The sequence below is a fragment of the Staurois parvus genome, unplaced genomic scaffold, assembly GCF_062004578.1.
Source record: "Staurois parvus isolate SC_StPar_1 unplaced genomic scaffold, SC_StPar_1.0 ptg000636l, whole genome shotgun sequence".
Taxonomy (NCBI): domain Eukaryota; kingdom Metazoa; phylum Chordata; class Amphibia; order Anura; family Ranidae; genus Staurois; species Staurois parvus.
The window spans coordinates 2,770,486-2,783,851 of record NW_028318432.1 but is presented as its reverse complement, the minus strand read 5'-3'; positions in this window follow the sequence as shown (position 1 = coordinate 2,783,851).

The following is a 13,366-nucleotide window of genomic DNA, read 5'->3' as shown; positions in this document are numbered from 1 at the left end:
TGAACAGCATGTGATACAGAATTTTTATCATAATGGTTTAGTGACACTTTAAATTCAAAAGCAAACATTTATTATATTGCACTTTAACAATGCTTAGATGTGATGGCTGCATTAGTCTTTTTTTTTTTTAGGATTTATTTCTACTATTTTCATCTGGTGATCCAGGCCAGTAAGTCTGTTTTGTTTCAAATGAACAAGCTGTGCTGCAGATGTATCAGTTTACAGGGATGAGATACACGATTTACTACTGACAGGGGTGCTTACAATGACCAGCTTTTATTTTTTTTATGTAAAACCTTTTTTTTTTTAAAGGAAAAAATGTTTGCTGTAACGACCTATGAAGTGTTAGCTCCAATTTGTTAGTGTAGCCAAATCTGCTAGTACATTTAACAATCCCCTTCCCCAGACTGACAATGCTGCTGTCCAAAAGGTGACTGTTGCTCCTTCATGTCTACCAAAAAGGATAATTACGGAAAAAAGTGGGACAGAGGGACTTAATTCCAGCACTAATTTTCCTGTAGCAATGCACACTGCTGGAGCACCTAGGAAACACACAAAGGACATGTGATAGTAGAGGCACAGCTCTGAACCATCCCTCATTTTCTTCCCACAACACCCATTATTTTGAGTCAAAAATGATTGTAATTTCTAATGAGAACATTTAAATATGTTATTGTGGTACGTCACATACAGATGTGCATTTTCAAAAAGGTGCATGCAATAGAAACATAAAAAACGCATTTGCGGAAAGGCGGGCACAGCAGCTCACTCACTTGAATGGGCTGCATTGCCCAAGCAAACGCGAGCTGCATGGCCCTCATAGTTGAGAAGCGAGCCTTAGGCTTGGTTCACAACAATGCGATTTTAGTGCTTTTTGCAGAAACGCACCACAGTCCACTTAACATGGTTTCCTATGGGACACGTTCACATTTATGCTTTTTTGAGCTGCTGCGTTTTTGGAGAGGGTCAAGGAATTTTTTAAAAGCAAAAAGCAGCAAAAATAGAGTTCAATGGAGACGTTCTTGAAATGCATGGTAGTGCATTTTTGCTGCATTTTGTATTTTTATTCTACCCAGGAACAAAAAAAATTCCACTTTAACCAAAAGAAAAAAAAAAAAGCTGAAAAAACATCGTAGAAAAACACAAAACAAACTGTAAAAAGCACTGGAGAAAGCAACAAATGCAAAATGCATATATGTGAACCAAGCCTAAATCCAGGGATTTCTCCAGCAGTGCTTTTTTACTGCCTCTAGGTGTCCTCAGTATGAGGGGCTCTAGCATTCAACCCACTTCCTCTGAGCCCATATCATCCTGGACCCACTCCAGCCTTTGACTGAACAGTGAAAAGAGAAGCAGCACAGTGATGAGCTAATCTCTCTGTCAGGCTGCATTTGCACCTCTGTGTTTCCTAAACGTGCAACAAAACAACAAAAAATGTTTGCTTTGCAGTGTGTTTCACAAACGTACTACAATCGCGCTTTCAGTGCCATTCATTTTTAATGGCACCCCAAGTATGGATAATAAACCACGCAATTGTCACATGACAAGGCGCTCTACAAACATACACTGAAAAAACGCCTGGACGCTCCACGGTCAAAGAGGTTCTGGAGCTACCTTGATGTGTTTGTCATACGTAAGGTAGAGACCGTTCAAATGCATGGGCTGCCCTACGTGCAAAAAACGCAAAAGTGGGAACTCATGTTCCCGCTGTGGGGCCTTACTCTGCTCTCTCCTCCTGTCAGCATGCTTCTGTCATCACACGAATGCACTGGCTCCTTGTAGTGCTCCTTCCTCTCACACTCCAGTCCTGCTGTACAGGGACTGCAAGAGGCTGATACCAGATCATAGTCAGGTACTGAAAGCTTGTATGAAAAAATACATTTATTTAATGATAAATATAGTGCAGCGTAATGCCGGCCATAGACAGTTTGGAAATCGGCCGATTTTTCAGCCAAAAAAAATCCGACGACTTTCCCACTGTTAGTGGGTTAATTGGTCGGCCATTTTTCAGGTTTTTTGCACTTTGAGATTTTCGGTCACGTTGGAAAATTTGTGGCCGATTTGGATGATCGTCCGATTTTCCCAGCAATGATGGACAAATTGGCCGATCGTTTTAAAGACAAAAAAATTGGCGCATGAACAGTGACCTGCAAGGGACAGAAGTTATGGGGTGAACTTTATGATTTAGTTGGCCGATTTTTTAAACCGTTGGTGGTAACGTTGGCCGAACGAACGACCGATTTTTCGTTTATCATTCGAAAAATCATCCGATGTATATAGTTAGGGGTGGCTCCGCTCCAAACAGATTTTTTTGTTTTGGCAGGTACTGTGCTGGTGTGAGGGGCATAAGCAGGGATCTAAGCCCCCAATCTGGAAACTCAAGTTATATTTAAAGCAGCTGGGGATTCCATTCAACATATTTACCAGAAGATCAGGTATGGACTGTAAGAGGGACCGCACATAAAAAAACAAACAATGGTGTAACCCCCCCCCCCCCAACAAAAAATGTATACCCGCAGCTGAATGTATAAAAAGGCCATGGGATGCTGGCTGATTCCACTTACCATATACGACCACGTCTAGCATCCCCTGGCCCACTGTGAACATTCAGCTGAATGGGGCCAGGGACACGTCATTGGTTGTTAGGATGCTGGCAGCCACAGGCATCCTAGCAACCACAGCTTTGATCAGCAAGCTGTCATTCGTTAATGACTGTAGTAATGCAAAAATGTGAAATAAATTGTAGGTGGAGGCAGTGATGGGGGTGATACAGGGGTGCTAGCAATATTTTTGGTAGTGCTATATAGCACACTGTCACTGTATACACTAGGTGCCTCTGCCACACCCCCAGTTACACAGATCACAAAATAATTTACATGGAAAAAGTGATTGGTTGAGCCCAATTGTGCTATACTTGCCCCTACTTATTTCAGCATTTAAAGCCGTATTAAAGTGATGCTAAACACACACTCTTTAATTTACATTATCTCTTCTCTTTCTGTATGTAGATGATGGCACTGTAATTATTTTAAATAAAAAAAAGAAAATCTAAGCACCTTATTCCTAATCGATATACAGCTGTCACATAACCCAACTATTTCCCAGTCTGTCTACAGAAAACATAAACAGGAGTTTTTAGTCCTCTGCTGCTGGTCACATGTTCAAAAACAGAGTGACAGAGTGAAAGAGAGATGAAAAAAACTGCTATTAGGATATAGAGTAAAAATAAATAAATAATATCAATAAACTGTTTTAAACTGGCATACAAATATATATCTGAAACCAAATCTTTGTTATTTTGTGGAAATAACATGGTGTGGGCAGATTTATGCCAGACTGGCTGTGTTACACCCCTCCAGCCTGTGTCTTAGAATAACAGGGAGGTGAAGCCTCCATCAATCAAAATGTTAAATCCCACCCCTATTGTGCTTAGCTGGTTAGTGGGCATGGAAGAGGAGAGAGGGAGTGGTTTGTCATTTACCACTGTGTATACGCCCACATGTGAGACTTTATAGTCACATGGGCTGCTCAGATGTGATACGGAGGAAATGCTCAGCATAGAAAGTTAAAACTGAACATGTGCAGTAGCTGCCAACACTGCTCTGCAAAATCCCCAACTGCATTGGGGACATGGACAGAAGGAGAAGATAGAGAACAGCAGGATCAACCAGTTTTTTTTTTTCAGAATACAGAAAATGAATCCCATAGTGACTGAGTGAGCATGAACAGCATGTGATACAGAATTTTTATCATAATGGTTTAGTGACACTTTAAATTCAAAAGCAAACATTTATTATATTGCACTTTAACAATGCTTAGATGTGATGGCTGCATTAGTCTTTTTTTTTTTTAGGATTTATTTCTACTATTTTCATCTGGTGATCCAGGCCAGTAAGTCTGTTTTGTTTCAAATGAACAAGCTGTGCTGCAGATGTATCAGTTTACAGGGATGAGATACACGATTTACTACTGACAGGGGTGCTTACAATGACCAGCTTTTATTTTTTTTATGTAAAACCTTTTTTTTTTTAAAGGAAAAAATGTTTGCTGTAACGACCTATGAAGTGTTAGCTCCAATTTGTTAGTGTAGCCAAATCTGCTAGTACATTTAACAATCCCCTTCCCCAGACTGACAATGCTGCTGTCCAAAAGGTGACTGTTGCTCCTTCATGTCTACCAAAAAGGATAATTACGGAAAAAAGTGGGACAGAGGGACTTAATTCCAGCACTAATTTTCCTGTAGCAATGCACACTGCTGGAGCACCTAGGAAACACACAAAGGACATGTGATAGTAGAGGCACAGCTCTGAACCATCCCTCATTTTCTTCCCACAACACCCATTATTTTGAGTCAAAAATGATTGTAATTTCTAATGAGAACATTTAAATATGTTATTGTGGTACGTCACATACAGATGTGCATTTTCAAAAAGGTGCATGCAATAGAAACATAAAAAACGCATTTGCGGAAAGGCGGGCACAGCAGCTCACTCACTTGAATGGGCTGCATTGCCCAAGCAAACGCGAGCTGCATGGCCCTCATAGTTGAGAAGCGAGCCTTAGGCTTGGTTCACAACAATGCGATTTTAGTGCTTTTTGCAGAAACGCACCACAGTCCACTTAACATGGTTTCCTATGGGACACGTTCACATTTATGCTTTTTTGAGCTGCTGCGTTTTTGGAGAGGGTCAAGGAATTTTTTAAAAGCAAAAAGCAGCAAAAATAGAGTTCAATGGAGACGTTCTTGAAATGCATGGTAGTGCATTTTTGCTGCATTTTGTATTTTTATTCTACCCAGGAACAAAAAAAATTCCACTTTAACCAAAAGAAAAAAAAAAAAGCTGAAAAAACATCGTAGAAAAACACAAAACAAACTGTAAAAAGCACTGGAGAAAGCAACAAATGCAAAATGCATATATGTGAACCAAGCCTAAATCCAGGGATTTCTCCAGCAGTGCTTTTTTACTGCCTCTAGGTGTCCTCAGTATGAGGGGCTCTAGCATTCAACCCACTTCCTCTGAGCCCATATCATCCTGGACCCACTCCAGCCTTTGACTGAACAGTGAAAAGAGAAGCAGCACAGTGATGAGCTAATCTCTCTGTCAGGCTGCATTTGCACCTCTGTGTTTCCTAAACGTGCAACAAAACAACAAAAAATGTTTGCTTTGCAGTGTGTTTCACAAACGTACTACAATCGCGCTTTCAGTGCCATTCATTTTTAATGGCACCCCAAGTATGGATAATAAACCACGCAATTGTCACATGACAAGGCGCTCTACAAACATACACTGAAAAAACGCCTGGACGCTCCACGGTCAAAGAGGTTCTGGAGCTACCTTGATGTGTTTGTCATACGTAAGGTAGAGACCGTTCAAATGCATGGGCTGCCCTACGTGCAAAAAACGCAAAAGTGGGAACTCATGTTCCCGCTGTGGGGCCTTACTCTGCTCTCTCCTCCTGTCAGCATGCTTCTGTCATCACACGAATGCACTGGCTCCTTGTAGTGCTCCTTCCTCTCACACTCCAGTCCTGCTGTACAGGGACTGCAAGAGGCTGATACCAGATCATAGTCAGGTACTGAAAGCTTGTATGAAAAAATACATTTATTTAATGATAAATATAGTGCAGCGTAATGCCGGCCATAGACAGTTTGGAAATCGGCCGATTTTTCAGCCAAAAAAAATCCGACGACTTTCCCACTGTTAGTGGGTTAATTGGTCGGCCATTTTTCAGGTTTTTTGCACTTTGAGATTTTCGGTCACGTTGGAAAATTTGTGGCCGATTTGGATGATCGTCCGATTTTCCCAGCAATGATGGACAAATTGGCCGATCGTTTTAAAGACAAAAAAATTGGCGCATGAACAGTGACCTGCAAGGGACAGAAGTTATGGGGTGAACTTTATGATTTAGTTGGCCGATTTTTTAAACCGTTGGTGGTAACGTTGGCCGAACGAACGACCGATTTTTCGTTTATCATTCGAAAAATCATCCGATGTATATAGTTAGGGGTGGCTCCGCTCCAAACAGATTTTTTTGTTTTGGCAGGTACTGTGCTGGTGTGAGGGGCATAAGCAGGGATCTAAGCCCCCAATCTGGAAACTCAAGTTATATTTAAAGCAGCTGGGGATTCCATTCAACATATTTACCAGAAGATCAGGTATGGACTGTAAGAGGGACCGCACATAAAAAAACAAACAATGGTGTAACCCCCCCCCCCCAACAAAAAATGTATACCCGCAGCTGAATGTATAAAAAGGCCATGGGATGCTGGCTGATTCCACTTACCATATACGACCACGTCTAGCATCCCCTGGCCCACTGTGAACATTCAGCTGAATGGGGCCAGGGACACGTCATTGGTTGTTAGGATGCTGGCAGCCACAGGCATCCTAGCAACCACAGCTTTGATCAGCAAGCTGTCATTCGTTAATGACTGTAGTAATGCAAAAATGTGAAATAAATTGTAGGTGGAGGCAGTGATGGGGGTGATACAGGGGTGCTAGCAATATTTTTGGTAGTGCTATATAGCACACTGTCACTGTATACACTAGGTGCCTCTGCCACACCCCCAGTTACACAGATCACAAAATAATTTACATGGAAAAAGTGATTGGTTGAGCCCAATTGTGCTATACTTGCCCCTACTTATTTCAGCATTTAAAGCCGTATTAAAGTGATGCTAAACACACACTCTTTAATTTACATTATCTCTTCTCTTTCTGTATGTAGATGATGGCACTGTAATTATTTTAAATAAAAAAAAGAAAATCTAAGCACCTTATTCCTAATCGATATACAGCTGTCACATAACCCAACTATTTCCCAGTCTGTCTACAGAAAACATAAACAGGAGTTTTTAGTCCTCTGCTGCTGGTCACATGTTCAAAAACAGAGTGACAGAGTGAAAGAGAGATGAAAAAAACTGCTATTAGGATATAGAGTAAAAATAAATAAATAATATCAATAAACTGTTTTAAACTGGCATACAAATATATATCTGAAACCAAATCTTTGTTATTTTGTGGAAATAACATGGTGTGGGCAGATTTATGCCAGACTGGCTGTGTTACACCCCTCCAGCCTGTGTCTTAGAATAACAGGGAGGTGAAGCCTCCATCAATCAAAATGTTAAATCCCACCCCTATTGTGCTTAGCTGGTTAGTGGGCATGGAAGAGGAGAGAGGGAGTGGTTTGTCATTTACCACTGTGTATACGCCCACATGTGAGACTTTATAGTCACATGGGCTGCTCAGATGTGATACGGAGGAAATGCTCAGCATAGAAAGTTAAAACTGAACATGTGCAGTAGCTGCCAACACTGCTCTGCAAAATCCCCAACTGCATTGGGGACATGGACAGAAGGAGAAGATAGAGAACAGCAGGATCAACCAGTTTTTTTTTTCAGAATACAGAAAATGAATCCCATAGTGACTGAGTGAGCATGAACAGCATGTGATACAGAATTTTTATCATAATGGTTTAGTGACACTTTAAATTCAAAAGCAAACATTTATTATATTGCACTTTAACAATGCTTAGATGTGATGGCTGCATTAGTCTTTTTTTTTTTTAGGATTTATTTCTACTATTTTCATCTGGTGATCCAGGCCAGTAAGTCTGTTTTGTTTCAAATGAACAAGCTGTGCTGCAGATGTATCAGTTTACAGGGATGAGATACACGATTTACTACTGACAGGGGTGCTTACAATGACCAGCTTTTATTTTTTTTATGTAAAACCTTTTTTTTTTTAAAGGAAAAAATGTTTGCTGTAACGACCTATGAAGTGTTAGCTCCAATTTGTTAGTGTAGCCAAATCTGCTAGTACATTTAACAATCCCCTTCCCCAGACTGACAATGCTGCTGTCCAAAAGGTGACTGTTGCTCCTTCATGTCTACCAAAAAGGATAATTACGGAAAAAAGTGGGACAGAGGGACTTAATTCCAGCACTAATTTTCCTGTAGCAATGCACACTGCTGGAGCACCTAGGAAACACACAAAGGACATGTGATAGTAGAGGCACAGCTCTGAACCATCCCTCATTTTCTTCCCACAACACCCATTATTTTGAGTCAAAAATGATTGTAATTTCTAATGAGAACATTTAAATATGTTATTGTGGTACGTCACATACAGATGTGCATTTTCAAAAAGGTGCATGCAATAGAAACATAAAAAACGCATTTGCGGAAAGGCGGGCACAGCAGCTCACTCACTTGAATGGGCTGCATTGCCCAAGCAAACGCGAGCTGCATGGCCCTCATAGTTGAGAAGCGAGCCTTAGGCTTGGTTCACAACAATGCGATTTTAGTGCTTTTTGCAGAAACGCACCACAGTCCACTTAACATGGTTTCCTATGGGACACGTTCACATTTATGCTTTTTTGAGCTGCTGCGTTTTTGGAGAGGGTCAAGGAATTTTTTAAAAGCAAAAAGCAGCAAAAATAGAGTTCAATGGAGACGTTCTTGAAATGCATGGTAGTGCATTTTTGCTGCATTTTGTATTTTTATTCTACCCAGGAACAAAAAAAATTCCACTTTAACCAAAAGAAAAAAAAAAAAGCTGAAAAAACATCGTAGAAAAACACAAAACAAACTGTAAAAAGCACTGGAGAAAGCAACAAATGCAAAATGCATATATGTGAACCAAGCCTAAATCCAGGGATTTCTCCAGCAGTGCTTTTTTACTGCCTCTAGGTGTCCTCAGTATGAGGGGCTCTAGCATTCAACCCACTTCCTCTGAGCCCATATCATCCTGGACCCACTCCAGCCTTTGACTGAACAGTGAAAAGAGAAGCAGCACAGTGATGAGCTAATCTCTCTGTCAGGCTGCATTTGCACCTCTGTGTTTCCTAAACGTGCAACAAAACAACAAAAAATGTTTGCTTTGCAGTGTGTTTCACAAACGTACTACAATCGCGCTTTCAGTGCCATTCATTTTTAATGGCACCCCAAGTATGGATAATAAACCACGCAATTGTCACATGACAAGGCGCTCTACAAACATACACTGAAAAAACGCCTGGACGCTCCACGGTCAAAGAGGTTCTGGAGCTACCTTGATGTGTTTGTCATACGTAAGGTAGAGACCGTTCAAATGCATGGGCTGCCCTACGTGCAAAAAACGCAAAAGTGGGAACTCATGTTCCCGCTGTGGGGCCTTACTCTGCTCTCTCCTCCTGTCAGCATGCTTCTGTCATCACACGAATGCACTGGCTCCTTGTAGTGCTCCTTCCTCTCACACTCCAGTCCTGCTGTACAGGGACTGCAAGAGGCTGATACCAGATCATAGTCAGGTACTGAAAGCTTGTATGAAAAAATACATTTATTTAATGATAAATATAGTGCAGCGTAATGCCGGCCATAGACAGTTTGGAAATCGGCCGATTTTTCAGCCAAAAAAAATCCGACGACTTTCCCACTGTTAGTGGGTTAATTGGTCGGCCATTTTTCAGGTTTTTTGCACTTTGAGATTTTCGGTCACGTTGGAAAATTTGTGGCCGATTTGGATGATCGTCCGATTTTCCCAGCAATGATGGACAAATTGGCCGATCGTTTTAAAGACAAAAAAATTGGCGCATGAACAGTGACCTGCAAGGGACAGAAGTTATGGGGTGAACTTTATGATTTAGTTGGCCGATTTTTTAAACCGTTGGTGGTAACGTTGGCCGAACGAACGACCGATTTTTCATTTATCATTCGAAAAATCATCCGATGTTCGACCCGTCTATGGCCTGCATTAGTATGTGTCATTTATATCTATTTGGAGTTCAGCTTTAATGAAAAATCTATGTTAGCAATTTATATGATGTAAAATGCTTTTTGTGTATTGCATTGTTATACTTTTTATTTTCAACTAAACTGTCCCTAGAATAAACACTTTATAAAAACACCCTACAAAAATATATTGCAGTTTGTCAATCTTTAGATGTGATGCCTGCATTAGTTTTCTTTTTTAGGCTTTTTATTTACATAGCTACTTAGTTAAGGTGGGAATACACAATTAGAAAATCGACCGACCGATCATCCAACGACCAAGAGGCGTTCGTTCGTTGGTTGAAATCGTGGCCCACATTAACCAATCTAAAAAAAATTTTGTCGGGCAATAAGTAGTCTTCTGTACAAGTGGAAGTGATGCGGTGTGCGTGTGACCTTGTAGCCACGCCCTTCCGGCCAGAACGAGCGATATACACAACAATTACCAGCAATGAGTATAATAGCGTTTATTACATGACCTATATACATAATCAGTGATACATAAAATATAATCTGCAGAATTCTGGGTTCATTATCTCATTAGGACAATCTACTTTTAACATTTGGATTTTTCGTTCGTGTTTATGAAGATTCCTTGGACATAAACATCCGGGTCATATCCGGGTCGCTTGATAGATTTTTTTTCGTATGACCGTCATACCACCTCATAGAAAATCGGTCGTTCGTATGCAAAATGACAACATTTTTCACCATTGTTCAACCGGATTTTTTTCGTTCACAATATCATTATTGTTTAACCTCCTTGGCGGTATTCCCGAGTGTAGCTCGGGGTAACATTTCAGTACCACAAACGGTAACCCCGAGCTACACTCGGGAATACCATGCGGCACTGCTCCGGCATTTGTTCTTCACCTACCTTACCCTGCGCTCCCGCGATGTGTCCCCTGCAGCGTCCATGGCCATCTCCTCTGGCCGATGCCGGCATCCGGCTTCTGTGTCCTGTCCCTGTGACGTCGGAACGTACGGGCGCCGCTGGCGGCGGGAAATTTAAACATTTTAAAAATTTTTTTTTTTTTTTACATTTTACATAGTAAAACATTGCTGTCTCAACCCATTTCACATACATATTGTCCCGAGTGCTTTGTCCTGCACCCCGCCTGCATTTTGTCTGTTCTTTCTGCCTGGAAACTGAGAAATGTCCATGGCGTCCAAAAAGCGTCCCTTTAGGTCAAAAGCGGTTTTAGATCAGCTAGAGAACAGCGATAGTAAATCAGAACCACTTGCAGAATTGAGTGATAATGATTCGTGGGGGAAATTCGTCATCAGACACTGAAAACGATTTTGCGACTTTGCTCAGCAATGTGCTAACTTGGAGCTATATTTCACATTTCAGTGTTTTTGGTTTGATTATATTATTGAATTAAATGTATTATTATTACCGTATTTGCCGGCGTATAAGACGACCCCCCTACTTTTCCTGCTAAAATGTAGTGTTTGGGCTATACTCGCCGTATAAGACTACCCCTCTTCCAATGCACACCAGTGGGAGGAATAGTGCCCCATCATTGATGTCAGTGGGAGGAATAGTGCCCCATCATTGGTATTAGTGGCAGGAATAGTGCCCCATCATTGGCATTAGTGGCAGGAATAGTGCCCTATCATTAGTATCAGTGGAGGAATAGTGCTCCATCATTGGTGTCAGTGGGAGGAACAGTGCCCCATCATTGGTGTCAGTGGGAGGAATAGTGCCCCATCATTGGTATCAGTGGCAGGAATAGTGCCCCATCATTGGTATCAGTGGGAGGAATAGTGCCCCATCATTGGTATCAGTGGGGGGAATAGGTGCCCCATCATTGGTATCAGTGGCAGGAATGGTGCCCCATCATTGGTATCAGTGGGAGGAATAGTGCCCCATCATTGGTGTCAGTGGAAGGAATAGTGCCCCATCATTGATGTCAGTGGGAGGAATGGTGTCCCATCATTGGTGTCAGTGAGGGGTGGAATAGTGCCCCATCATTGGTGTCAGTGGGGGGTGGAATAGTGCCCCATCATTGGTGTCAGTGGGGGGTGGAATAGTGCCCCATCGTTGGTGTCAGTGGGAGGAATAGTGCCCCATCGTTGGTGTCAGTGGGAGGAATAGTGCCCCATCATTGGTATCAGTGACACCAATGATGGGGCACTATTCCTCCCACTGAGACTTGCTGACCCTGTTCTCGTATGGTGCTGCTGCAGCCAGCATATGTGGTTGCAGCAGCACCTCTACACAGAACACTTACCTGCTGCTCCGGAACTCAATTTTCGCGGGGCCGCTCGGCTCCGCCCCCTCGCCGGTGATTGGCCGCCTGTGTGCCTTTCCTGAGCTACAGTTCTGGCGGCCAATCACCGGTGAGGAGGCGGAGCCGAGTAGCCGCACGAACATCCAGTGGCCGAACTGAAGGAGACGCCGCGCTTCCTGGACCGGATCGTCGTGGGACTGGATCCAGGTAAGAGACATCAGCCCCTGCAAACCCCTGTACATAATGCCGCAGCCCCTCTAAACATGTGTACCGGCGTATAAGACGACCCCCGACTTTTGAGAAGATTTTCAAGGGTCAAAAAGTCGTCTTATACGCCGGCAAATACGGTATATTATTATTTTTTATGATTATTTATTAAATTATAATTTATGATTTCGTGTTTCAAATTTTATCATACCCGGGATGTTTACTAGACTCTTGTTCGGACAGATTTCAGTGAGTTATTCCTAAAAATTACAGGCCTACAATAAAAAACTACATATTTCCATGCAAAAAAATGGTACCGCTTTCAGCACCAAAAATCGGAAAGAATCATACTGCCGAGGAGGTTAAAACATCCTGCTCATCAACGAAGAGAAAATCGTTCAATCGGTGGTTCAGCGAACTTTTTTATACGATTTTCTTATCCTATGTACGGGACATAAGTATGGCTGAAAAAAGACAAAAGTCCATCCAGTTCAACCATAAAAAAAAAAAAAAAGTTATAATCCTATGTCCACAGTTGATCCAGAGGAAGGCTAAAACCCCCCCCAGCACTGTATGATCCAATTTGCGCCTGCTGGGAAAAATTCCTTCCTGATCTCCAATCGGATATTACCTGGATCAACGTTACCTAGGGGCGGACTAACAACTCATGGGGCCCCTTGGAAAAGGGGATCATGGGGCCCCTGTATCCTCACCAACACTCAAACCACACCCAAAAAAGCCTATTAAAGGTACGAGGGGCATCTCATGGGGCCCCCTACTGACCCTGGGCCCTCGGGCAGTGCCCGAGTTCCTGAATGGTCAGTCTGCCCCTGACTTTACCTATAAATGTTATATCCAGTTATATTCTGTGTATCTAGGAAAGAATCCAGGACTTTTTTAAATCCACTGAGCTGGCCAGAACCAACTCTTGAGGGAGTCTATTCCACATGGTGATGTTCCAGCCAGTAACACACTTCCTGTCTCCAATCTGGTTGGAGGAGCAATGGAGACACCTTTGGACAGCAGTATTGTGAGTCTGGAGGGAGGGTAGTGATAGACAAGCAGATTTAAATGGATCTGACCCAGGGGCAGACTGACAACTCATGGGGCCCCCGAGCAATAGGGGATTATGGGGTCCCTGTGTCCTTGCCCAAACTCAAAAAAGCCT